The sequence below is a fragment of the Ictidomys tridecemlineatus genome, chromosome 7 (genome assembly GCF_052094955.1).
Source record: "Ictidomys tridecemlineatus isolate mIctTri1 chromosome 7, mIctTri1.hap1, whole genome shotgun sequence".
NCBI classification, from domain to species: Eukaryota; Metazoa; Chordata; class Mammalia; order Rodentia; family Sciuridae; genus Ictidomys; species Ictidomys tridecemlineatus.
Window position 1 is genome coordinate 182,473,252 of NC_135483.1, and position 25,200 is coordinate 182,498,451.

The window sequence follows — 25,200 nt, forward strand, 5'->3', positions numbered from 1 at the left end:
CCAGCTATCTCACTCCTCGGTTTATACCCAAAGGACTTAAAATCAGCATACTATAGTAACACAGTCACATCAATGTTCATAGCAGCACAATTCACAATAGCTAAACTGTGGAAGCAACCTAGGTTCCCTTTAATAGATAAATGGATAAAGAAACTATATATATATATATATATATATATATATATATATATATATATATACACAATGCATATACACACATACACATACATACATACACACACAATGGAATATTATTCAGCATTAAAAGAGAATAAACTATATATATATATATATATATATACATACATACATATACACACATACACATACATACATACACACACAATGGAATCAATGGAATATTACTCAGCATTAAAAGAGAATAAAATTGTGGCATTGGCAGGTAAATCGGTGGAGAATATCAGGCTAAACGAAGTAAGCCAATCCCCAAAAATCAAAGGCTGAATGTTCTCTCTGATAAGTGAATGCTGATCCATAACAGGGAGGAGGGAGGCATGGGAAAAATGAAGGAACTTTGACTGGGCAAAGGGGCGGGTGGGTAGGGAGGATGTATGGGGGCAGGAAAGATGGTGGAATGAGATGGACATCAGTACCCTAGGTATATGTATGACTGCACGAATGGGGTCACACTACATCGTGTACAACCATAGAAATGTAAAGTTGTGTTGCAGTTGTTTACAATGAATCAAAATGCATTATGCTATCATATATACCTAATTAAAATAAATGAATTAGTTTTAAAAAAATATTTGTGACATCTCGGCTGGGGTTGTAGCTCAATGGAAGTGCACTTGCCTAGCATGTGTGAGGCACTGTGTTCAATTCTCAACACCACATAGAAATACATAAAATAAAGGAATATCAACAACCAAAAAAATATTTTAAAAAAATGATTTGTGATGTTCGAGTTTATGCTAATGTCTTGATCCAACTGTGTTGCAATATAATTTAATAGTAGTTCAGCAGTTTGACTGTGTTGTCCTTAAACTTATACATGACTATATATAATTTTCTATGCTATTCAGCATTCAGTAATACCAATAAATGACTTAATTTTTTCTTACTTATTCAAAAATTCAACACACAATCTTCATTAAAAAATATATGTTACTACTTACTGAAATTAGTGAAAATACATGTGGGGGTGTGATTTATAAATTTATAAATAAAATTTTAATATAAATATATGTAATTTAAATTTCTTATTCATATATATAAAAACTGTCTTTCTTGATTTTTTTGGATGTTTTGTTTAAGCTTTTAACAAGCTTCTGGTATACTAGTGCTATAGAAGCTGCTCTTAATAGTTCCATTATCAAAAATTCTATTGATAACCCTAAAACATTCTTATAGAAAGAGTCCTCCCAGTTTTGGACTAAGATGTCAATATAGCCAATCAATATTAATTTTCTATTACAGATTTGGAAATAAAGCTGGGAAAAAGCATTTTAAGAGTCTAATGCGTATGAAATAGGCAACTCTGTGTATGCTATGAAAGATGAGGCCTTGAGAATATTGAGTTATCCCAGATATTTTTAATTTGGAGTAGTCAGGGAGGTTCACCCTGTGAAAATAGAGAACAGATTACTGAAGCTGTTTGGATAGCTGTCTTGTAGCAAAACACCAGACCCAGAGACAATAAAAAATTATGCCTTAAAGGGAGAGGTTTTGAAATATAACATTCCACGTAAAATGTTATACGGTGGTAAAATGTTAAATGTTATATGGTAAAAGGAAAGACAGAGAGCATGCTGGTGCTCTTTGCCTATCTCACCTTATGGTTCTGCCAAATTTAGTCTGTTTGTTTATTATTATTATTATTATTATTATTATTATTATTATTATTATTACTATTATCAGTACTGGGGATTGAACACAAGGGCACTCTGCCACTGAACTACATCCTCAACCCTTTTTATTTATTTATTTTTTTTGAGAGGTTGGTCTTTCTAAATTGCCCAGGCTGGACTTGAACCTCCTGCCTCAGCCTCACAGGTTCTGGAATTACAGTCGTGTGCCACCACATCCAGCTAAGCCCACCTTTCATGATGTTTATGAATCATTTAACATTATAGTTATGAGATACCTTCATGGATTTGGTTGCCTTAATCAGGTTCAATTTCTTCCTAAAATGGTATCACAATAGTAAAATATTTTAATATACATTTCATGGCGATCCATCAGCAATATATGACTGTTTCAAAATTAAAACTATATTTTTATGTGAGTTACATTTGGTGACATCTCAAACTAATTGTGAAGATTCATCGAATGTAATCAAGATGGTTACAAGTTTCCCCATTTATTTTTTTAAATCGAAAGTATATTTATAGATATTAGTAAGAATGTTTGTGAATTCAAGTTACAAGATTAAACCAAAAATGTTTTAATCTTTTCTCATTGGGTTTCATCTGTTTTTTGATTTGAAAATTAGAGTCTAAGAGGATGTGAAAAATACAATAATTTTTTCTGATATGCAAAACATTTATTTTTCTTAAGGCAAACTTACTGAAAAGTGATTAACTTCAGTGTCATTACAATATTGGAGTAGGATGGGATACATATTCTTTGTGATCTTTTCCCCTCATAGAAAATCATATGGCTAAGGACAGGACTGAAATTGCAACCAATAAATAATCATATTATTTTGAGATTCTATATAGTTAAGTTTGTGATCAACAAGACAAAATTGCTTCCAAAATTATGCTTTTGCCTTCAATTTCAAATACTATTAAGTATTCTCTATTAGGAAAAAAACTTAGTTTTTCTGTGCAATATGGCACAAAAGAAGATTGATTTATTAATTATCTCTGTTCCTGGAGTTTCCAGGAATACTCATTCCAAGTAATGAATGTGCTTACCTTTGTAAGTTTCTGTCTCTTTTTTCTAGACACTAGAACATCGCAAGGGCAAATGGCAGATGGTTTGACAGTCTCATCACAGACATTTTACATAGCAACTGTGCATGAAAATTATATTAGTTTTCTATTGTTTCAAAACAGCTATACCAAAACTTAAGGTTTAAGCAAAAGCATTTACTATATAGTGTTTTTAAGAGTCAGGCAATGGGAGCTGAGAGTTGGGTGAGGCTGGCTGGGGCTTCTCTTTTAGTGCTGTGCAGGGACAGGGCCTGTGAAGCCACAGCCATGGTCCTTTGAAGGGTTGACTAGGCTGGTTAGCTCATATGACAGTTTCTTACGGTCTCAATCCTTTGTCACATGGTTTTCTCCATAGGCTGCCTGATGTGCTCAAGACATCACAGCTGGTTTCCCTGAGCTTTTTCGGAGATAGCAAAGCAAAACCCACAAGGCTTTGCGACCTAGATTTGGAGGAACAATTCCATCATTTCCACCATGTTTCTTGGTCACTCAGATACTCATAGATACAACGTGGAAAACCCACAGAATGATGTAAATATCAGGAGGCAGATTTCACTGGGTACCATTTAGGAGGATGGGCATCACAAAACTGAAGGATAAATTAAATGTAAAGAGATCATTTGATAAACAGTTTCTCTACCTCCTCCTGCCCTTTTTTAGGACAATTATAAAGACACACAGACATTGTAGTCACCATCAGTCATGGATTAGACAATCCTAAACACTCTCATGTTCACATATAAATAAGCCAATAGAAAATTGGACCTATTCATTTGCAGTTTAGCATATCAAATTTTTCAAAACCTTGATTTAGAGCCTAAAATGAATCTACCTCTAAGCAAATATCAGTTTTATGGAGAAAATATCAGGCTGAGAATCTTTGTTAGTAGTGGCAGTTTTTGCAACTACTAATCGTTATTTCCTTGGCTAGCCCAATAGTTTCTGAACACTGTAAAATATCTTAAAATTTATTTTAACAAAAGATTTCCTATCGTTAGAACAAATTTTTTTCTGCTAATTTGTATATGAGGAAGCTAACAGTAGGTGATTAATAAGTAAACAATTGCATGGAATCTTCCTACAGAAGCTCCATACATGTATGTTTTGGAAAAATGTATGTCAAAAGGGACTTTTCAAGTATGTCTCTATGATTCATGAACCACCAGCATCAAAATCACTAGCAATGCTTATTAAAAAAAAAATGTGACTTCTTAGATCCACTCAAAGCCTATTGAATCACTTCTCTGGAGGTAGACTTAGAACCTGAATTTTAGCAAGCTATTAGGCTACTTATGCTTACTTAAGTGGCCAAGCTTCCAGATTTAGCAAAACCCTCGTCTCCAGATTTCCCTTCTGTTCCTAAGCTGTATTTTACCATGTAGCCATAACGGGGAGAATCACAGAATAAGAAAGGGTGTGCTCACCTGGGAAGCACACAGGTTGTTGTACCTGCATGCATGGGCACTTGCCAACATTGCCTCACTCTCTGTGGGAGGTGAAGAATCTGAAGGTTAGGACTTCCATTCAGGGTTAGCAAGTCATCACAAGCCTCAGCAGCATGTGCTTCTTTGAAATACTCTTAAATTTTAAATGCTTTCCATTTTCTTTTAGTGGAAATAATAAAGTGGCTTTGAATAAACAGTTTTCTCCATTTCAGAAAGTTGTGTGTTTATCTCAGTGTGGCCAATCAATGAATTCCAAAAGGTTTATAATTTTTCTGACTCCTATGGGGCAATCAAAGGCTAAATTTTAAAGGATTTGGAAATGTCAACTTGTAATACAAACTAGGTTGGCCCCAGGGCCTGAGATCAGAACCATAATTCACCGTGTTTACAAATTATATCATCTGGTCCTGTGTGCTAGCTGTAAACTCACCGATAATTACAGTTAGAGAATGAATCACACTCAGCCTTGCCTTTTTCATGGTGTCTGAACTGTCAGGACATATGGATTCTTCATCAGCCCTCAAATCACACAGAGGGCCTCCCTAGAAGGTAGTCTTGAAATCAATAGGCAGCTAGGCTTTCAGATGACAGACTGAATGACTATGGGCTTTTTTAGAAGGGAGAGCAAATGGTTTCACTAAATGAATTCCCTATGTTATTCCAGGCTGATGTTCACACATCTGTGATCTTTAATAGAAAGGATAAAAATATTGCTTTCTATTGGGTATCTTACACATTTGAAAAGTCACTCTTTTCTTCAGGCTATTCGTTTTCTCTTTGTTGTTCCTTCTCAACCAATTCTCTCCCTTTGTGCTCAGAACAGCTCCATTGTGCACCCTTCTAAGGATGAAATGGAGATGCTTCCCCACATGCTTCTCTCTATCTTCTGTCCCCCCCCCCCGCTTTCTCTGTTTCACCTTCTCTTTTCCATCTATCCCTCTTCTTTTTTCAATAATTTAGTTTTCAAGGATGAGTTGTCAAGTTCATTTGTTCTAAACAAGACAGGATCATTTTAAAATCTTGCAAACAAAGAAAGGTGAGTGGCCTGTAGTCCTCTGATCTGGCTGTCCCCACTACCAAGTGGTACAGTCCAGGGAATGCACAAATCCTGAGCTGTCCAATTCTGCTATTGAACTTGTGGTCAAAAGAGCAGTGATTTGGGAACTTCAATGCAGTAAAGAAATGCCACTTAACCATTAAGAGTCTAACAGCCTAAAATAAACAGTTACATTTACATTTAGAACACTGTTTAGCTCTGGGTTATACTGATATATATCTACAAATACAGATACAGATATAAATGACTCCAGTTTTGGAATAATTAATAAAGGCAGCAAAAATTAAGGGAGAAAAAGGAATAGGAAGAAAATATATAATTATACACATACACACACACATATGGTTGTAATGGATTTATTAGCTGACATGTTAGGAAGTGCTAATGTGTGTGTGTGTGTGTGTTCAGGTGTGCGTGCGCATGTGCATATTCATGGCATATTCATGGGCACACCATGGATACTTGTTTTTCTTCCAAAAAGTGTTGAGCACTATCAGCTCCCATATCCCTAGGCAACTGCCATTGATCTACATCTGGCCTTCTGGGTGAGAGCCTGTTAGTGCAAATCCAATAAAGAAACAGGCTAGAAAGATGGGACCCGAGAAGAGATGGGAGTTTGGAGAAAAATATTATACATTTCAAGGCAGAAATAATAGTATCTAGCTAATGAGTTCTTAGAAAGTAATGTTTTAGAAATTAGTTGTATAATAATATTAGGGGGGAGAGATAAGTTTATTATGGGAAGACAAGTTCGTTTTTTTTTTTTTCCTCCAGTTTTAAAATACTCCAGATTGGCAAACTGGCTCATCCCTCAACAGGACTGGTCAGCATCTGGCAGGGAGAGTCAGTGGGGAGGGCAGCCCTCGTACCATCTTGTGAGTCACACTTGCCAGGGTTCCCATTGCTGGAGGAGAAGGCTTTGTAGTGACCAGGGATCAGCCTGGTGAAGAAAGAGCTACTTCTTCCATTTCTTTGGGCATTAAACTACCAGTCTGTCTCAGCACTCAACAATGTCCAAGGTCAAGGACTAAGTTCTGTTCCCTTCTTATCCACACATACATTTTATAATCTCTTTTCTTCTTCAGGGGCCACTTTAGTTTTCATTATAAATTTTATGTAAGGCATACAGCTTGTGAATTTTCCTGGCCCTGAACACTTTTCTCAAGAGTATGGTAATTGTCCTCTCCTATACCATCAGTATGGTAAAGAAGCCAATGTTGTTTAATATGGCAGCTGTTTTTGTGAGGGGTAATAGTGATATGCATCTTTAAAACAATTTACCTCAGGGTTACCCACTTGTGAATTTTTTTTTACCAGGTCATCACTGCTTCTTATTTGATTATCAGCTTGGTTTTTTAAAATACCACAAATCTCTCTGAATTCAATATTGCTCTATTACTTTGGCTATGTGTTTTCATCTATAGAAATAAAAAATGAGATAGCAATGCTCTGAGTACATTCTATGAATATTGATATTTCTTAAAAGTATGCTCTTATTCTTCAAGCCCAGTGTAATGAAAATATGGAAAGAGCTTGTGAGTTTTTTTTTTTAGGAAAAAAAATCAATGAAAATATCAAGACAAGGCATAATGTCAAGTAAGTCCAATAATCAGACCATAGCTAATGGCTAAAAATATCATGAGGTGGCAAAAATGAAGCTTTAAGTCTCTTCAGGTTCCTAAATAAGGGTTGACGGATCTTCAACCAAAGTGAAAATAACCTAGAATTTATTGTAAGCCCCATCAGGCTTTCTGAAAGTCCATCTAATTAACATCTTACATGAACTCTACCCTTCAACTTGACCTCAAAACACTGAACAGATGCTATAGTATATTTTACTTGAGATTCATAGTGATCATGAATATAGAGAAACAAAAAAGTTTTAAAATTATAGAACTAGAGAGAACTCTCCTTATGCTGGGAAGATAGCTAGACTTTGAGGTTAAGAGAAAGAAGATGGAAGCCAGACAATGATCTACATACCCTGATTCACACAAAAGCGAATTAGTTCCTGAGTTCTTCAATAGGAGTTATCAGAGACCCAGAGCTGGAGGGCTCTCAGGACAGTCTGACTCAGGCAGCCGTGTGAGTTTTGATTAGGTAAAATTGCCTTAGGCCTGTTTGCACAAATAGATTGGAGGAGATGATTATATTTGAGAATATAGACACACAAATGAAATATGTTTCCTATTCTGCTTATTGTGATGGTCCAGATTTCTACACTATTGATTACTCTGTGAAGTGCTGAGTTGTTGCAAATAGTAAGTAGCTAGAAGTACAGAAGGGACAAGATATATCAAAGGGAGGTGCAAAAGTCAATGAAATATTTATTAAGCACCTACTACTTCAACATATTTGTGTCAGGGGAGGAAGGAAGGCTATTAGGTTCAATTTACTTTTTTCACTGAATGAACAGTTACTGAAAACCCAATATGCTCTGGGCATTGTGTTAGCAGATACATAGATCAAACAATAAAACACAGATGGAGCCCTGGAGAAACTTTAATTTTTACCTCTTTTCTGATTCCCATATTAAAGAAAGACAATGGACAAAGTTTAAAATTCATCCATATACACCTATTGTTGCCTCAAATCCCAGCATAAAGACCCTCTTGCTGACCCATCCCAAACAGCCTCTGATGCCCGCCTTTCCAAAGCTGAGTCTGAAGCTGAAACAGAGATCATGCCTCTGAGGATTCCCAGTGCCACCTGCTCACCCTTTCAGGCCTTTTATCAAGTTTTTCTTCCACGTCCATCTCTGTCCTTATTATCAAGGGAAGGCTGGCCCCCGTGCTATATTACCAGTCCTTACAGAACCTCCTCTCTTAAGCTGCTGTCCCCAGCCATTCTACCCTTATTTTTTCATGTATAAACTCATTCACTGCTTTCAATATGAAAGGCACCTCAGAAGAGAAGATCTGAGTCAGAGATCATTTAAAAAAGGGGGAATTAAGGGAAGGGAGGAGGGATGGGATAGGGAAAGGCATCGGAGAGATCTGATTTTTAACATTCCTATGTACATAGATGAATATACCACGGTGACTCTCTCCATCAGATACTTCCACAAGAAACTAAATTAAATAAATAAAAAAACAACTAAAAGTATATACAGAAAGATCAATGGAGTAGAGGGGAAGGGGACAGGGGCTCTGAGGAAGAGAGGGGAAGGTGAAGTACTGGGGACCGAATTAGAATAAGTCATAATCCAGGCTTCTATAATTATGTCAATACAAATTCTATTTTCATGTGCAACTAAAAAGAACCAATTAAAAAAATTAATCAGTACAAAATTAAAAATCATAACTTATCCACTCAACATTTAGAAAGTCAAATTGTAACAAAGTCTCCACTTTCCTACACAGAGGCTAAACCACCTGGGCAGCAATTCTGCTGAGAGCTGCTCCAGGCTCCATTGGAGGGAGGGGCTAAAGACAGCATCCAAGAGCAAGTTACTAACATCCTTTCAGACAGGAAGTAGAACATTATGTGCCTCGTTGATGATAACACCACAGGGTTAACTCCAGGGTCTGGAGGTGTCTAAGTGATCAACATTATCCATAAGTGGTTATCCTATTTCTCTGTTATTTTTACCCTACCCCACCCCTTTCAAAACTCTAAGATGGAAAGGGTGTGGTTTAGTCGGCTTTTTCACTGCTGTGACTAAAAGACCTGACATAAACAATTTTAGAGGAGAAAAAGTTTATTCAGGGCTCATGGTTTCAGAGCCTCAGTCCACAGACAACTGGCTCCATTGATTGGGGCTCCAAGTGAGGCAGAACATCATGGCAGAAGAATGTGGGTGGAGGGAAGTGGCTCACATGATTATTAGAAAGCACAGAGAGCCTATACCCCAAAGGCACACCTCTAATGACCCACCTCCTCCAGCCACACCCGACCTGACCACCCAGTTACTCCCATCTGGGGATCAATCCACTGATTGAATTAAAGCTTTCATGACCCGATCCTTTCACCTCTGAATGTTCTTATATTGTTTCACACATGAGCTTTTGGGGGACACCTCACATCCAAACCATGACAAGGTGACTCATAATATAGATGTAAGCTACCCATCAGCTATTGAACATCTAGGATAATGAAAGTGCCTTGTGAATTGTAAAATAGGACCGGCATGCTATCTTGATTATTATACTTATCAAAGAGGCAGGGGAATTAGAATGAATGTCTACACTACATAAGAAAGGAAACTCTGGAGCCCTCAGAGGACAAATTTAGATGAGACATTGTTCTCTTTTAGATAGAAGTAGAGGGTTAGAGACACAGCATCCATCATCAATTCAATTTAAAAAATATATATAAATAAATAAATGACAAGTTTTCTGTACCATCATTATTAAGGTCAAGGTGGAAAAGTCCTGCTAGGAATCTCTAGACAATAACACTTTGCTATTCTGTCTGGACCTGTCTTCATCTCTTATGGTGAAGGGTTTTAAACCCAATTATGTTTCACCTGAGAAAATGCAACTTCTTTCCTGCCAGGAAAGTGTTATCACTCTGTGTGTGAATGTAGGTGACTGGGAAGGTTAACAGAGGTGTGAGAAATGCAAGTGCCACATAGACGTCAATGCTGTACCCTGCCATGATCCAGGCCAAGGAGAACAGGAGAGGCGTGGCCCTTACTCTTGGCCCCTTATCCTTGTATCTTTGTAGGGATGGATATACGGGAATATGCTGGGGTGGGGGGAGTGGTTCTGAACTGTATATGGCTAAACTGGGTTCTTACCAGAATCAGAAAAAAATGTTGGAACTTCAAAGAGCAAAGGGGGCACAGACAAGAGGACACATGGGCATAAAAGGAATCCTTCCTTAACAGATACGAGCCTAGAAATGTCAGACACATGATATTTTATATCTTCATGGCATTTTCTTGTGCAAGTTCATGAGCAATTAGCATTTTTTGAAATTAGAAAATTTGGTAAATGAGTGTTAGCATTTATTAACTTATTGGTCCCTTAAGATTTTCTCACAGAACTTGTTTTCATATCTAGTCAATGAACTTGCACAATTTCATGTGTCAAATGTTTTAGACAATTTATTAATTCATTCTTATCCAGCTTTAATTTTTTTTTTTCATCTGGAAAGTGTTTCTACAAACTCCTGTTGGGGCCAGCTGCTTGGGAGCCTTTACTGTCCCAGTGAAAAACTGGGTAGAAGTGGCTTCCTTACCAGCAGATGCATGTCAATATTCCATACTGACATTTAGGTAATGCCACATGACTGAATCTGTTCAATATAATATATGCAGAATTGATGCTTACCAGGTATTATCCTGAGTAAGACAGAAGAAACCCACCTTTACAATTCTCGATGCTCTTCTTTGGTTCCAGCTGGATGTTGTTTCCCAGGGTAACTTCTGGAAGCACACATTGAAGACAATGGTTTGGGCAGTCTGGATCCCTCTGTCTCCAGCTGTGGACTGGCCTCTCTGTGAACAATAAGTAAATCCATTTAAAGTCATTTGAATCCTACAAGTGATAATGATTTTGTATCTTTTCTTGTAGAATACAGTATCCTCTTGGTACACAATGGAATCCACTTTTCTTTCTTTTACGTTGTTGTGGTGTGTTGGGTCTAAAAAGCCAACAGATTGCACCTGTGTCTGTTAAAATAAACTTGAAAATAGTTTCTAGGCAAGTGTGCACACCTGGTCTCAGATACCTGACTGGAAACAGGTCCCCTAAGAAAAGCAATCCTTTTAAACTTGGCAATCATATTATAAGACCTGGTAGTCATCCACAGAATTGGGTATTCAACTTTAAGAGGAGCCTATCTTGTTTTTTCACAGGTCGTTGATAAAAGTGGTGGTAGCTACTACAATTATACTGGGGTTCTAAAACTCACAAGTGAGGCAAGGAGATTATTATTATTTACATTATGTCTTTTTTGTGATTAAGCTTTGGGAAATGACAGAACAGGGGCAAAAGTGGGTGTACTTGTTATGCAAATTCTCTATTCTGAGAGCTATGGGTTGCAGTCATAGCAGTAACAGCTCTGGCTGAGAAGAATAAGTTTTAATACTCAAACTCCTTTAAAATAGATGCATAATCACACAAAAAGCCCAATAACAACACATACTCTAACAGTCCAAGCCTGATTTCCAATCATGCTTATTTATTAGACAATATTTAAATGATTAACGTCATAGAGAGTCAATGATAATCGTTTGTCAAGAGGAATAAATTTAAAATGAGAGATGGAGGAAATGTCCAAATAAAGAAGAAATTTCATAAGTCACTGGTGTGTTCTATTTCTGCAGGATACTTAACCAAATTTAAGGAGATGATGGGATTAAGAAATGGGAATTGAAAGGTCATCTAACCCACTGGTTTTTTTTAAAAAACAATCTTAAATCTTTGCTGTTTAAAGATAACATTTTCATAGTTAATGACTAAGTGAAGTAAATTAGGAAAATGAGTTGGTTATTTAACCAAGTATTAAACATAAATTATTGTTCTTTATCCATGGTCATGCAATTCTTAATTTTTATGCTCAAATGTTCTTTCTTTAAAGAAATTTCACTGATCATAGTTTTTATTGGTGGTTCATTTTTTTGGTGTGTATAACTTTTACAGAAAGGTGATTTTCATTGTGAGATAGGCATATAACATAATTTGATCAATTTCACTCTTTCCTCTTTCAACTCCTCCTCCTTTCAACTCACTCCTCTTATCCACCTTTCCTCTCTCCAGCCTATTGATCTACCTTCTACTTCTGTGATTCTCCTTTTTTTTTCTCCTTTCCATTCCAAGTAGTTTCCACATATGAGAGAAAACATGGGATATCTGTTATTTTGATTCTGGCATATTCTGTTTAATATCATGTTCTATATTTCCAGCTATTTTCCTGCAAATGGCATCATTTCATTTTTCTTTGTGGCTTAATAAAACTACATTATGCATATATATCACATTTCTTTATCAACTTATCTATTGATAAGGATGGGTTCCATAATTTGACTATTGTGAATTGTACTAATATAAAAATGGCTGTGCATATATTTATTTATATATATACATGCATATATATTAATTCTTTAGGATCAATACCAAGGAGTAGTACCAGTGGGTCTAATGATTGTTCTATTCCTAGAATTTTGAGAAACTCTAAAACTAATTTCCATATTAGCTTTACTAATTTCCACTCCAACCAACATTATATGAGAATTCCTTTTGCATCCTCATTAACATTTATTGTTATTTATGTTCTTTTTTTTTTTTTTTGTACTGGGGATTGAACCCATGGGAGATTAACAATTAAGCCACATTCCCAGCCCTTTTAAATATTTTTTAGAAACAGGGTCTTGCTGAGTTGCTTAAGGCCTTGCTAATTTGCGGAAACTGGATTTGAACTCATAATCTTACTGCCTCAGCCTCCAAAGCCATTGGGATTACAGGCATGTGCCACCATACCCAACTTATTGTTATTTCTAGTCTTGATGACTGTCCTAACAGATGGAATCTGTGCAGTTTTGATTTGCATTTTTCTGATGGTTAAAAGTGATGAACTTTTTTTCATGTAATTGTTAATAATTTGTACTTCTTTTGAAGGTGTTCAGTCCACTTTCATGTATTGATTTGATGCTCTGCCATTTATTGATTCTTTCCTATTTCTATCCTTTTTATTTATTTATCTTGCCTAATTGCTCTGGCTAAAATTTCAAGTAACATATTAAATAGGAGTTGTGAGAATGAACTTCCTTGTCCAGTTCTTGAATTAAAAAGAAATGTGTTCAGATTTTCCCATTCAGTATGATGCTGGATTTGTCATATATAATCTTTATTATATTGAATTCAGTTCCTTGTATTCCTAGTTTCTTCGGGGTTTTACAATGAACATGTGTTGAATTTTGCCAAAAGCCTTTTCTACTTCTATTGAGATGCTCATGTGATTTTTGTCCATGATTCTACTTGTGTGATGCATTACATTTATTGGTTTGTGTATGTTGAGCCATTCCTATCACCCCTGGGATGAAACCAACCTGACGATGGTGTATGATATTCTTAATGTGTTCTTGAATTAGATTTTCTAGTAAGGATTTTTGTATTCATCAAAAATATCACTCTTCAGCTTTCTATCCTTGAAGTCTTTAACTGGTTTTGATGTCAGGATGATACTGGCCTCATAAAATGTGTTTGGAAGTATTTCTTTCATTTCTATTTCATGGAGTAAGTTGAGGAGCATTGACATTATTTCTTCTTTAATTATATGATAATTCCATGGGAATTTGCCTGATGTTGGCTTTGCTTTGCCTGGAACCTTTTTGTTATTGTTTCAACACTTTTATTTGTTATTGGTCTGTTTGGGTTTTCTGTATCCTTCTGCTTTAGGAGAGATTATCTGGTTTAGGAGAGATTATTATTATTTATCTTCTGGTTTTGGGAGATCTTATGTGTCTAGAAATTCATCCATATCCTCTAGATTTTCAATTAATGGGAGTGTTAGTTTTCAAAATAGTCTCAAATGATCCTCTTTTAAAAGATGTTTGTGTTGGAATATTCTCATTTTCATTGCTAATTTTATCAATTGGATTTTAACTCTCTTTTGGTTAATTTGGCTCATTGTTGATCATCTTTGTTTTGTAAAAGAACCAATTTTTTGTTTCATTGATCCTTTCTAATTTTCTTTTAGTTTCAATTTCATTAATTTCTACTCTGGTTTTAGATTTCTTTTCTTCAACTAGTTTTGGAATTGGTTTATTATTGTTTTTCTAAGATCTTGAGATGCTCATTAGGTTGTTTATTTGAAGTGTGTGTGTGTGTGTGTGTGTGTGTGTGTGTGTGTGTGTGTCTAGGTATGAAACTACATTTCTTTCTTAGAACTGCCTTTCCTGATACAGATTTTGGCATACTGAGTTTTAATTTTGGTTTGATTCTATTTTTTTTAATTTCCCTCTGAGTTGTATTTTAAACCCACTCTTTTTTAAAAAAATAATTTAAAAATTTTATTTCTTACATACATGACAATAGTGGAATGCATTACATTCATAATGAAAACCCACTCTTAAAAGTGTACCGTTCACTGTCTATATATGTGTGTAGTTCCTGTAATTTTTATTTCCTCATTGATTTCCAAACGCATTCCATTATGATTCAAAAGGATGCAAGAGATTATTTCAGCATTTTTTGTATGTGTTAATACTTGCTTTATGGCCTTATAGGATCAATTTTGGAGAAAGATTCATGGGCATTTCATAAGAAAATATATTCAGCTGTTTCTGGATAAAATAATCTGTAGTTGTCTTTTAAATTCATTTGAGGTCTAGTTTAAATCTAATGTGTTTTTGCTGTTTTTCTGTCTGGATGACCTGTCTGTTGTTAAGAGTGGTATATTGAATCCTCCACTATTACTGTACTGAGGTCTGTCATTCCTTTTATATTGAATAATATTTGTCTTATGATGAAATTAGGTTCACTAAGATTTGGGGAACAAATATTTACAATTTTTATATCTTCTTGCTGGAAGTACTGGGGATTTAACCCAAGGATTTAACCCCTTTACAAAAATATAGTAAGCTTCTTTGTCTCTTCTGATTTACTTGATGTCCACTTTGTCTGACAGTGGCTACTCCTGTTTGCTTTCAGATTACGTTTTTATGAAATATAATTTCCCATCATTTTTACTTTCAGTCTGTAAATGTCTTTACCTGTGTGGTGTGTCTCTTAGAGAAAACATAAAGTTGGGTCTTGTTTTTGTAATCCAATCTGCCAATCTATGTCTTTTGATTAAAGAATTGACATCATTTGCATTCAGTGTTATTACAGCAAGATATTTGTTACTTCATGTCATTTTGTTTTATCTCTGATGCTCGATTCATTCCTAATTCTGAATTATTTATCCATTCTTCTAATGAGATTTATTTTTTCCCATGCTCTATTGATTATTTTTATTTTTCTTATCTATATGTATGATTTCTTTCAGTATCTTCTGCAATTCTGGCTTGGTCATGAATTCCTTTAGTTTATGCTTATCTTGGAAGGTTTTGTTTCTTCCTCAATTCTAAAGATAGGTTTGCTGTATAAAATAATCTAAGGTGGCAGTTATTTTGACAGGTTTGCCTTTATAAGTGACTTAGCACTTCTTTCTTCATTCTTAGCGTTTGTTGTTGTTGTTGTTGTTCCTGACGTACTGGGGATTTAACCCAAGGATACTCTATCACTGAGGTACACCCCCAGTCCTTTTGAGTTTTTATTTTGACATGAGGTCTCACTAAGTTTCTCAGGCTGGCCTGGAACTTGTGATTCTTCTGTCTCAGTCTTGAGATTGCTGTTATTACATGTGTGTACCACTATACCCAGCTCTTTGAAGGTTTTCAAATTCTCCCCCCCCCCCGCCCCCACTTTTTGTCATTTTAGCTATAATATGTCATTGAGAAATTATTTTCTGGTGTTGTTTACTTGGAGTTCTAAGTACCTCCACTACCTGCATGTCCATCTCATTTCTAAGATTAGGGAATTTTTTTTGTATTATTTCACTGAATAAGTTTTCTCTGCCAACTACTCTATCTTCTTGCTTTCCTCAAGATCTATGACTCTTAAATTTGGACTATTAATGTTGTCTCAGAGCACTTGTGTATTCTGTTTAGAGTTTCTTACTTTTATCCTTTATATTATCTGATTATTTTGATCCATCCTCCTTGTCTTTAAGTCCTTATATTCATTCTTCTGCTTGATCTGGACTATTGGTGAGGTTTTTCATTGAAACTTTTACTTGGCCAATTGAATTTTTTTTTTATTCATGAAGTTTCTGTTTGGTTCTTGTTCAGAATCTCTATTGATAGGGAAACATTCTTTTCTATCTAATACTTAGGTTTTCTTTTAATTCATTGATCATTTTAACAATCAACTTTTTGAGTTATTTATCCAGCATTTTCTTCACTTCAATATCTGTGGGATCATTTATTGGAGGGGTATGAATTTTGGAGAAACTGCACTATCCATTTTTATCATTTTTCCTATACTTCTGAGTTGTGATTGTGCATCTGTGAGAGTGGAGATCTCTTCCACTGCTAGGTGAGGATGTATTCAGTGAACTGTTTTCTCTTCACTCTGTGCCCAGATCAGGTGTGTATCTCAGCATCAAAGGACCTGCTTGATGTGTTCACAGTGCTAGAGAATCAATCAGTAGCACTGCTTTGAAAGGAGGCGATAATCCCAAGTAACTGGGAACACTTGAGAGCAATCCATAAAATAATAATCCACAAAAAATTTATGAAAAATTGTCTCCAATAGTCCAAAGATGGAAAATATCCTATTGTAAACCTTTCCAGAGCTGCATGCTTAGGTGTGAATTTTGTCAACTGGCAGCAGCCACCAAGCTCCACCAACAAATTGAGAAAAACAAGGCACTTCTCACTCACCCAGCAAACCACTTTGCATCTCCTGCTGCAGCCTGATGCCGGCTGGTTTTCTCCTCTGCTGCAATTTTGGAGGCAATGGTCATCTTTGACTCTCTCTCTCTTTCTCTTTTAGTTACTTCTCCTCCCAGGCCTGCCCTGATGCTGCAGGTACAGACTTGGGTCTGATAAATCTTTTCTCCTTTTTATTCCAGTAACCAGAATTTCTGAGTCTCTCCAAGTCCTTGACAGTCTAATACTGTGCCTCAACACATTTTCTCTGCCAGCCACCTCACTGGGTCACAGAAATACAAGCTGGATAGGACACTCAAACACTTGAAAGACTTCCTTTGATGTAGAGATGGAGGAGGAGACCCATAGTGGTGAAGCGACTGAATCTGCATTCTGTGACCAGGTAATTGTGAAGAAATATAGTTTTAACATTCACCCACACTCTTTCCTATACATGGTGTGGTCTCCCTAATTAGGTCACAGAGCCCACTTGCCCAGTGAAATGTTTTAGAATTCTAGCAAGCTTTGGTTTAATCTGAGTTTTACATGAACTGTGTCTCTGTTATAAAAACCATATTGTTTAATAGAAGTTATGTGTCCTTGGCACCTTAATTATGTGCCCCTACCCAGTATCCACGCAGAGAAAAGCTCCCTAAAGGCAATGTGCTGCCAGCCGGGGGATCATGTTGCCAATGGAGGCGCTATGATTGGGAGAGTTGTACTGATTTCAAGTACAGGGAAAGGAGGGACCCCAATTTAAAACAAAAAAAATCTTTAAATAGGCTACAGTTTGCAAACAATTTCTATTTATAATCTACACACAAAAAAAAAATAGAGGCAAGATGTGAAGAAAACTTGTGTTCAATTTTTGAACAAACTATACTCTTTCAAATTCCATATTATGATAGAATTCCAAAATTTATAGGAAATTGAATTCCTCTAAACATGATCCAACTTGAATTTGTGTCACTGAAAATTCTGAATATTAAGTAGACTAGGACTATTACCTAAGATTTCATGCAACTAAAACTTGATTTCCTGACACCCTGTATATGTTAAAAAAAAATAAACCTCCTTTCATTGGAACTTCCACCTAACCCAGTCCACATTTTCAAATTAGAGAGGTTCATCTTTGAGAGTAAGAACAGGAAGGATGGCACAGGGAATAACATGGAGAATTGCTGCTGTGTCTTCCTCTACTCTCAGGGACTACAGAGAAAGTCATACTTTTGGCCTCAGCTGCTCAGCTCAGCTATGAGGGTGCATGGGCTGGGGTGAGGAACAGGGTACACCCAATGTGGTCTCCAAAATTGTGCTTTGCTTACTTGGAAAATGGGTCTATGGCTTATAACATTTATAAACCTTGCTTCCATGGAATATCCTGTGTGCATAACACAAGGGTTATGTAAATGAAAACCTTCATCATGCTATCATGTATGTGTTTGTATTTGCATGTAAAGACATTCAGTATGTTTGTCCCTGTAACTAGTCTGTGTGGTCATCTATTCAACTGAATAAGTCTGTCCCCATTCACTGTTGTTCTGTACCTGTGCACTAAGGAGTGTCCAGGGATCATTCTTGACCCTGGCCCAGGCTTGCCCACTCCAGACATGTTGACTCCTAGCTACAAAGGTTCCAGCTGTGCCCATCTGGTCTTCCTCAAGACCAGATGTGGCCCTTCCTCTGGGTACCCACTGCCATAAACAGCACTTCTGGCTGCATGAGATTCAGTTCATTCCTTCCTGCCTGACCTCAAGTTCAAAGCTTCTAGGGCTATCTGTTAACTACTCACCCTTTCAACTCCATCTGTTCTCCGAGATGAGATGAGGTTTTTCTCTTTTCCACAGTAAGTGCCCTCATCGCTCTGCTCTAACTAGCCGTTACGTTTTTAAGGAGACCTTTTTTTTTTTCTCACCCATTTAAGCTTTTATTAAACAAAAGTAAGAACTTTGGGTAATAACTATTTTGTGCTATTATTGATATATTTATCTATGCTGAACATATTTCACTATTAGAGATGGTTTCTTTCCTCTAACACTAATTCCTCAACATGAGGTTAAATTACTTCAAAGATTTTTCTTTTTCTTTCTTTCTCTTCTTTCTTTCTTTCTTTCTTTCTTTCTTTCTTTCTTTCTTTCTTTCTTTCTTTCTTTCTTTCTTTCGAGAGAGAATATATTTTTTTGTTGATGGACACAACACAATGCCTTTATTTTTATGTGGTGCTGAGAATCGAACTCAGGTCCCGCTCATGCTTGTCGAGCGCTCTACCGCTGAGCCAGAATCCCAGTCCACTGTCACAGAAATATAAGCTGGATAGGACACTCAAATAGTTGAAAGATTTCCTTTGATGTAGAGATGGAGGTGGAAACCCATAGTGGTGAAGCGACTGAATCTGCATTCTGTAACCAGGTAATTGTGGAAAAAAAAAAAATTTAACACTCACCCACACTCTTTCCTATACATAGTTTGGGCTCCTTGATTAGGTAAATTTATTTATTTATTTTGGTACCAGGGATTGAACCCAGGGTGCTCAACCACTGAGCCACATCCCCAGCTCTTTTTTATTTTGAGACAGGATCTCACTATGTTGCTGACAGCCGCCCTAAGTTGCTGGGCTGGCTTTAAACCTGCAATCCTCCCTCAGTCTCCCGAGCTACTGGGATTATAGGCATGCACCAACACTAGACATAATTAGGTTCACATTTGGAAGTATAACTGATAGGCATTTCTCCATAAAATCTTAATTGAACATTTAAATGGAAGATGTGTATGAGTCAATTTGCATGGAAACTAAAATAATAATCCACAGATTTGGTACAGTGCTTTTTTGTTTTGGAATTGAAAATGTCTGCTTTCAGCTGACTCATTTCACTAGGCCAGGTGAAAATATCTAGGTTGTTTTGTTACGTTTTGCTTTATTTCAGCAGATTTTCCTTTTGTGTACAAACACATTTTGACAAGATAGAGGGAGGGTCAGCATTGTTTCACTTTTTAGTTTAAACTTCACATCCTCACCAGCCATGCTTGGTAAATGGTAAATTCTAGGAAGTTTGAAATACATATTTTCCCTAGGAAAAGAGTCAATATATTTAAGGGTAAAAAAATATACCAGTTGCTAAAATTAACTCATAAGGAAGTAAATATTATTCAGACACATATACTGTCTCAACATGTAGAATGGAGCATCTGTTATAATATTTCATGCTTCTGTTTAGGAGTGACTGTTTGGCAGCCATTGTTCATGTAATGAATTGAGTAGGGAATGGTGGGCATTGTATGTCCATTCTCTGACATTTGTGAGCACTTTGTAAGAAATGCACCAGCATGCTCGGTATCACTTAATGGGATAAGGGAATTTTACTGTCATTATACAATATTTTAAATGAGTGCATGCATACATTAATCACTACACTCTAGCTGCCTTTACTTGAAATAAAGATGGCTGGTTACCAGGTGTAATGAGACAGGCTCCACAAAAACCCTTCACTAACATTTTCTCCTCTCTCTCTCTTTTTTTTTTTAAATATTTATTTTTCAGTTTTTGGCAGACACAACATCTTTGTTTGTATGTTGTATGTGGTGCTGAGGATTGAACCTGGGCCGCACGCACACCAGGCGAGCGAGCTATAGCTTGAGCCACATCCCCAGCCCATTTTCTCCTCTCTTTGCTTCTTAGTCTATTGAAAATAGCACTAGCCTGTGGGACATTTAGTGCTACCCTAGTGAATTTTTATTCACAAACTCTGGAGCAGGATTACTGAATCTTAAGCTCAGGTCCAGTACATACCACCTACATGACTTTAACCTCCCTGGATTTCTATTGCCTTATCTCCGTTTTAAAGGAAATAAAAGTACCTTATCATTATTAGGGAACTAAAAATATTAACACATTCGAAGTATTTAGAAAAGGAGCTATCACACAGTTTGTACCTGTGTCATTATTTAGCATTCTTTTGGAGATAGAAAAATAGTGAGCTAAAATGAGAAATTAGTAATTGTACTGTGTCCAGAGGAAACACGGTTTATAAACCAAGTAGACCAAACTGTGTCCTGTAGATCAGGTATTGTAATCCTTAACCCAAGATGTTTTTAACTTTTTTTGTGTCATGGACCTTTTTGGCAGACCAAAGACATTACACACAAAAAAAAAACAAAACAAAACAAAAACCACAACCCACAACACACATACATACCACCCAACAATTTTATATATTTGATTTCTATAATCATAAATATTTAAAATAGCTTGAGAGACTCTGTCATATGTACTCATATTTCACCATACATTGTGTTGTTTCTTTCTTCTTGAAGGAACAAGTTTCTCTCTGACATTTCTTCGCTTCAGTCTTACCATATTTGTAGGGCAGTTCTGTTACTGGCAAACTGTCTTGGTTTCTCTATTCTTGAGCAGGTCTTTATTTCACCTTTTTTCTGAAGTATATGTTCACCACATATAGTACTCTAGTTTGACTCCATTTTACCTTTTATTATGGTTTGAATATAAGTTGTCACTGACCCCCTCTTAAAACAAAAAAAAACAAAACTTGCGATTAGATTATAGAGAGTTGTAACCTAATCAGTGAATTAATCCACTTGATGGACTAATAACTTGAAAGAACTACTGTACTGGGTCAAACTGTTGGCATGTGGAGTGTGACTGGAGGAGGTAGATCATTGGGAGAATGACTTCAGGTTTATATTTTGTTCTTGGAACCTCACTTTCTCTTAGCATTTTGACTGCCATGAGTTTAATCAGCTTTTCCGACCATGTCCTTGTGCCATGATGTCCTTCTTACCTCACCCCAGACCTAGAGTAATGCAGGTGATCCAACATGGACTTAGTCTCTGAAACTATGAGCGCTGAATAACCTTTTCCTCCTCTACATTGTTCTTAACAGGTATTTTGGTCAGAGCAATAAGATGCTGACTGACACACCTTCACACCTTTTATCACTTTAAATTTTTTTTTAATATTTATTTTTTAGTTTTCGACATACACAACATCTTTGTTTGTATGTGGGGCTGAGGATCGAACCCAGGCTGCACGCATGCCAGGCGAACGAGCTAACGCTCGAGCCACATCCCCAGCCCCTTTTATCACTTTAAAGCTGTCTTTCCACTATCTTCTGACCTCCATGTTGCCAGGAAGTGCACGGTCATTGATGTCATCTACTCTATATGGAATGTGTCTTCTATTTACTTTCAAAACAATTTTTTAAAATCTTTGGTTATGATAATTTGATTATGGTGTGTACAGGCATGGTTGTTAGCAAATTTATCCTGCTTGGGATTGTGTTAAATTTTCTTTCTGTAAATTGTGTCATTCCCCAAATATGGGAATGAGGACCATGAAATTCTCATACTTTTTTTCTGCTTCCAACTTTTTCTAACACTCCATGATGGCTGTGTTAGAATTTCTTCTATATCATTTTGTAGGCCCGTAAAGCTGTTTAATTTTCTACCTTATTCTATTTTTCTCTTTCTTCTTTAGATTGGATACTCTCTACCACTCTATCTTCAAATCATCTATTTCTTTGCTTTGCCATTTCTGATGTGCTAATGATTTCATCCAGTGGCTTTTTTTTTTTAATTTTAAATGCTATCATTGTTAGTTCAGAACATTCTAAGTGTTTCTTTTTTTTAACATTTTCTATTTCTCTGAGCCTATCTTTCTCTTTATTCCAAGAATATTTGTTACCTTAGTACGTACTCTATAATAATTACATGAAAACTTTTGTCTAATAATTTCAAAGCCTTGTTCACCTCAGGGTTGGTGTTTATTGATTGTCATGTCTCTTAAAACCTGGTCACATTTCCTGGTTCTCTCATACTGGGAATTTTGAAGCATGTCTTGGACCTTGAGCAACTTCTATAGTTTGGATCCTCTAGAGAACATTAAAGTTTATGTTTCATCACAAAATCCACCCAATTAGATGCATACTGCAAAATTCTTCCTATTGTTCTCTGTGGGCTATGTTCAAATTCTTATTGAGTTTTCATAATCTTTTCTAAGGTTCATGTCTGTCACGTGTGTATGTAAAACCTGAAACTTTTATGGATGCAGACTTAGAAATGAGGAATCCCTTCTTCCGGATCTCTGCCCTTCAGGAATTACTCCTACATTCTGCAACCCATAAGCACCACTTTTCTTTGCTCCTCTGACCAGACAAGTCAACCTCTTGGAGCTTAGCTGCACCACCAATACTGTGCAACTCATTCTAAGACTAGGGTCTTTCCTAGGCAAAGAAACTTGAAACACACTCACACATGGTTGAATTCTCTAAGATTTGATATGCTTTGTGTTAGTCAGCTTTTTGTTGCTTTGACCAAAATACCTGTCAAGAGCAATTTAGTATAGGGAAGATTTATTTTGGCTCATGGTTTCCATGGACTTAGTCCATGACTGGCCTGTTTCTTTGCTTTGGGCTAGTGAACATCATGGCTGAAGGGTATGGTGAAGGAGAGCTATTCAATTCATGGAAGCCTAATGATTTCATCCAGTGGCTTTTAAAAAAAATTTAAATGCTATCATTTTTAGTTCAGAACATTCCAAGTATTTCTTTCTTTCTTTCTTTCTTTCTTTCTTTCTTTCTTTCTTTCTTTCTTTCTTTCTTTCTTTCTTTCTTTTTCTTTCTTTCCTTTCTTTTCAACATTTTCGATTTCTCTGCCCCCTAAAGAGGAAGGGGCTAGAGAGAAGAGAAGTCCTTCCAGAGCACACCTCAACTAAGTCCAACTTCCCTGTGGTCTATTCAGCTATTAATGGATTAAGCATGATCCAATTATTGCATAAAAACATCATGTCTAAATCTTGATGCATTAGGAGACCAGGCTTTCAACATGAGACTTTGGAGGATGTTTCAGATCCAAACCATAACCACCCTCAGTAACCCACCAATAATTTTTTTTCCTTCTTTTTATTCAAAGTTTTAAGATGATCAATAGGATCTATGGCTATTGTGATCTTAGGCATCACCGTGCTGAAACTGAAATGGAAACATCCAGCTAAAGATTCTGGGTTTTTTTCAGACTTAAATAGATAGATTTTATTATGAATATTGGGTTAATAAATTTCATCAGGTCATTATGAAAAGAAATGTTAAGTATGATCAGAATTCCATCATATGTCACTTGTGGTTTTGTGATATATGATTGGCTTCAATTAATAGTAGATAATATGTTTATGATTCCTATTTTTTTGAATGTCATTGCTGTTTCTTTTGCTGTCATTATGAAATTAAATCCCAAACCAGGAAAAAAAAAAAAAGGAAAAATAGTCATCCAAACACTCCGAATAAGCTATCTAAATAAGGTTTTTAAAGGGTTTATATTAAGAGAATTGTAAACAAAATCAATTGTGTAATACTTTCATCTGACTGCACATGGGGTCTCAATTTCCTCATTAGGTCAAGTCATTGTAGAATGTTAGAACTGAGAGGGTCTCTCCAAGTCACCTAGTTTGTTCTCATTATTGTATAAATGGAGGGCTGGAAGCAATAAAAATATGGTGACATTCTCAGTGCCCTAAAGATGATTAGTAACAGACTTTAATACAGATATACTGGCCAATTCTGTTGGTATAGAACAATTTTAATTCTCAATACTAGAATTAGTCCATCCTTTAAGAAAGTTTACATATGTTCAGGTTTTTGTGATAGAAGCTCATTACAATCACCATAATCCTTACTAATTACAAAAATTTTTAAGTGAGATTTCTCCAGGAATATTTAGAAATCATTTCATGTAATCAACAAATAATGCTTTTACCCTTGTATCATTTTAAGTTTCATTTTCCAGATGAGGAAACTGTTAAGAGTTTAGAGATATCAAGTGTCTTGCCCAAGGTTGCAAATCACGTAAATTGGCTGCGGCTGATTCTAAAGCTTATAAATCAGGCCATTCTGACTTGGAAGTTTATAGTCCTAAATCTATGAAATTGTATCTCATGACCTAGCTAAAAAAATATATTTCCATAAATTTATTTATATGAAAATGTAATAAAAATGTCATCTTTCCTTTTCACATATATCAAATCACTTCTACTTAGAGAAGTAACTTTACATGTAATACGACCCATGCTGGAAAACACAGGTGATGATTTATATATAGACATAAAATAAACATTTATTGAAAAAAATGAGTGTTACCTGCATTTTCATCATAGTCATCATCACTAATAAATATTCTGAAACATTTATTTTGTGTCATGCACACTTTTGAAATTTTCATGTGTGTTTTATTAATATAAGACTTCCTCATATGATAGATGTGGGAATCAAGGCATGAAGAAGTGATGTTCCCAAGTACATAAAATTAGTAAGTGGTGGAACTGAGGCAAACACTCAGGCAGCTCTGTAAACAGTGCTTTTAACCAATGTAAACAGGAAGATGTAGGTCAGTGCCTTTTCAGTGAGGGATCATCCTCAAATATTGATTTTA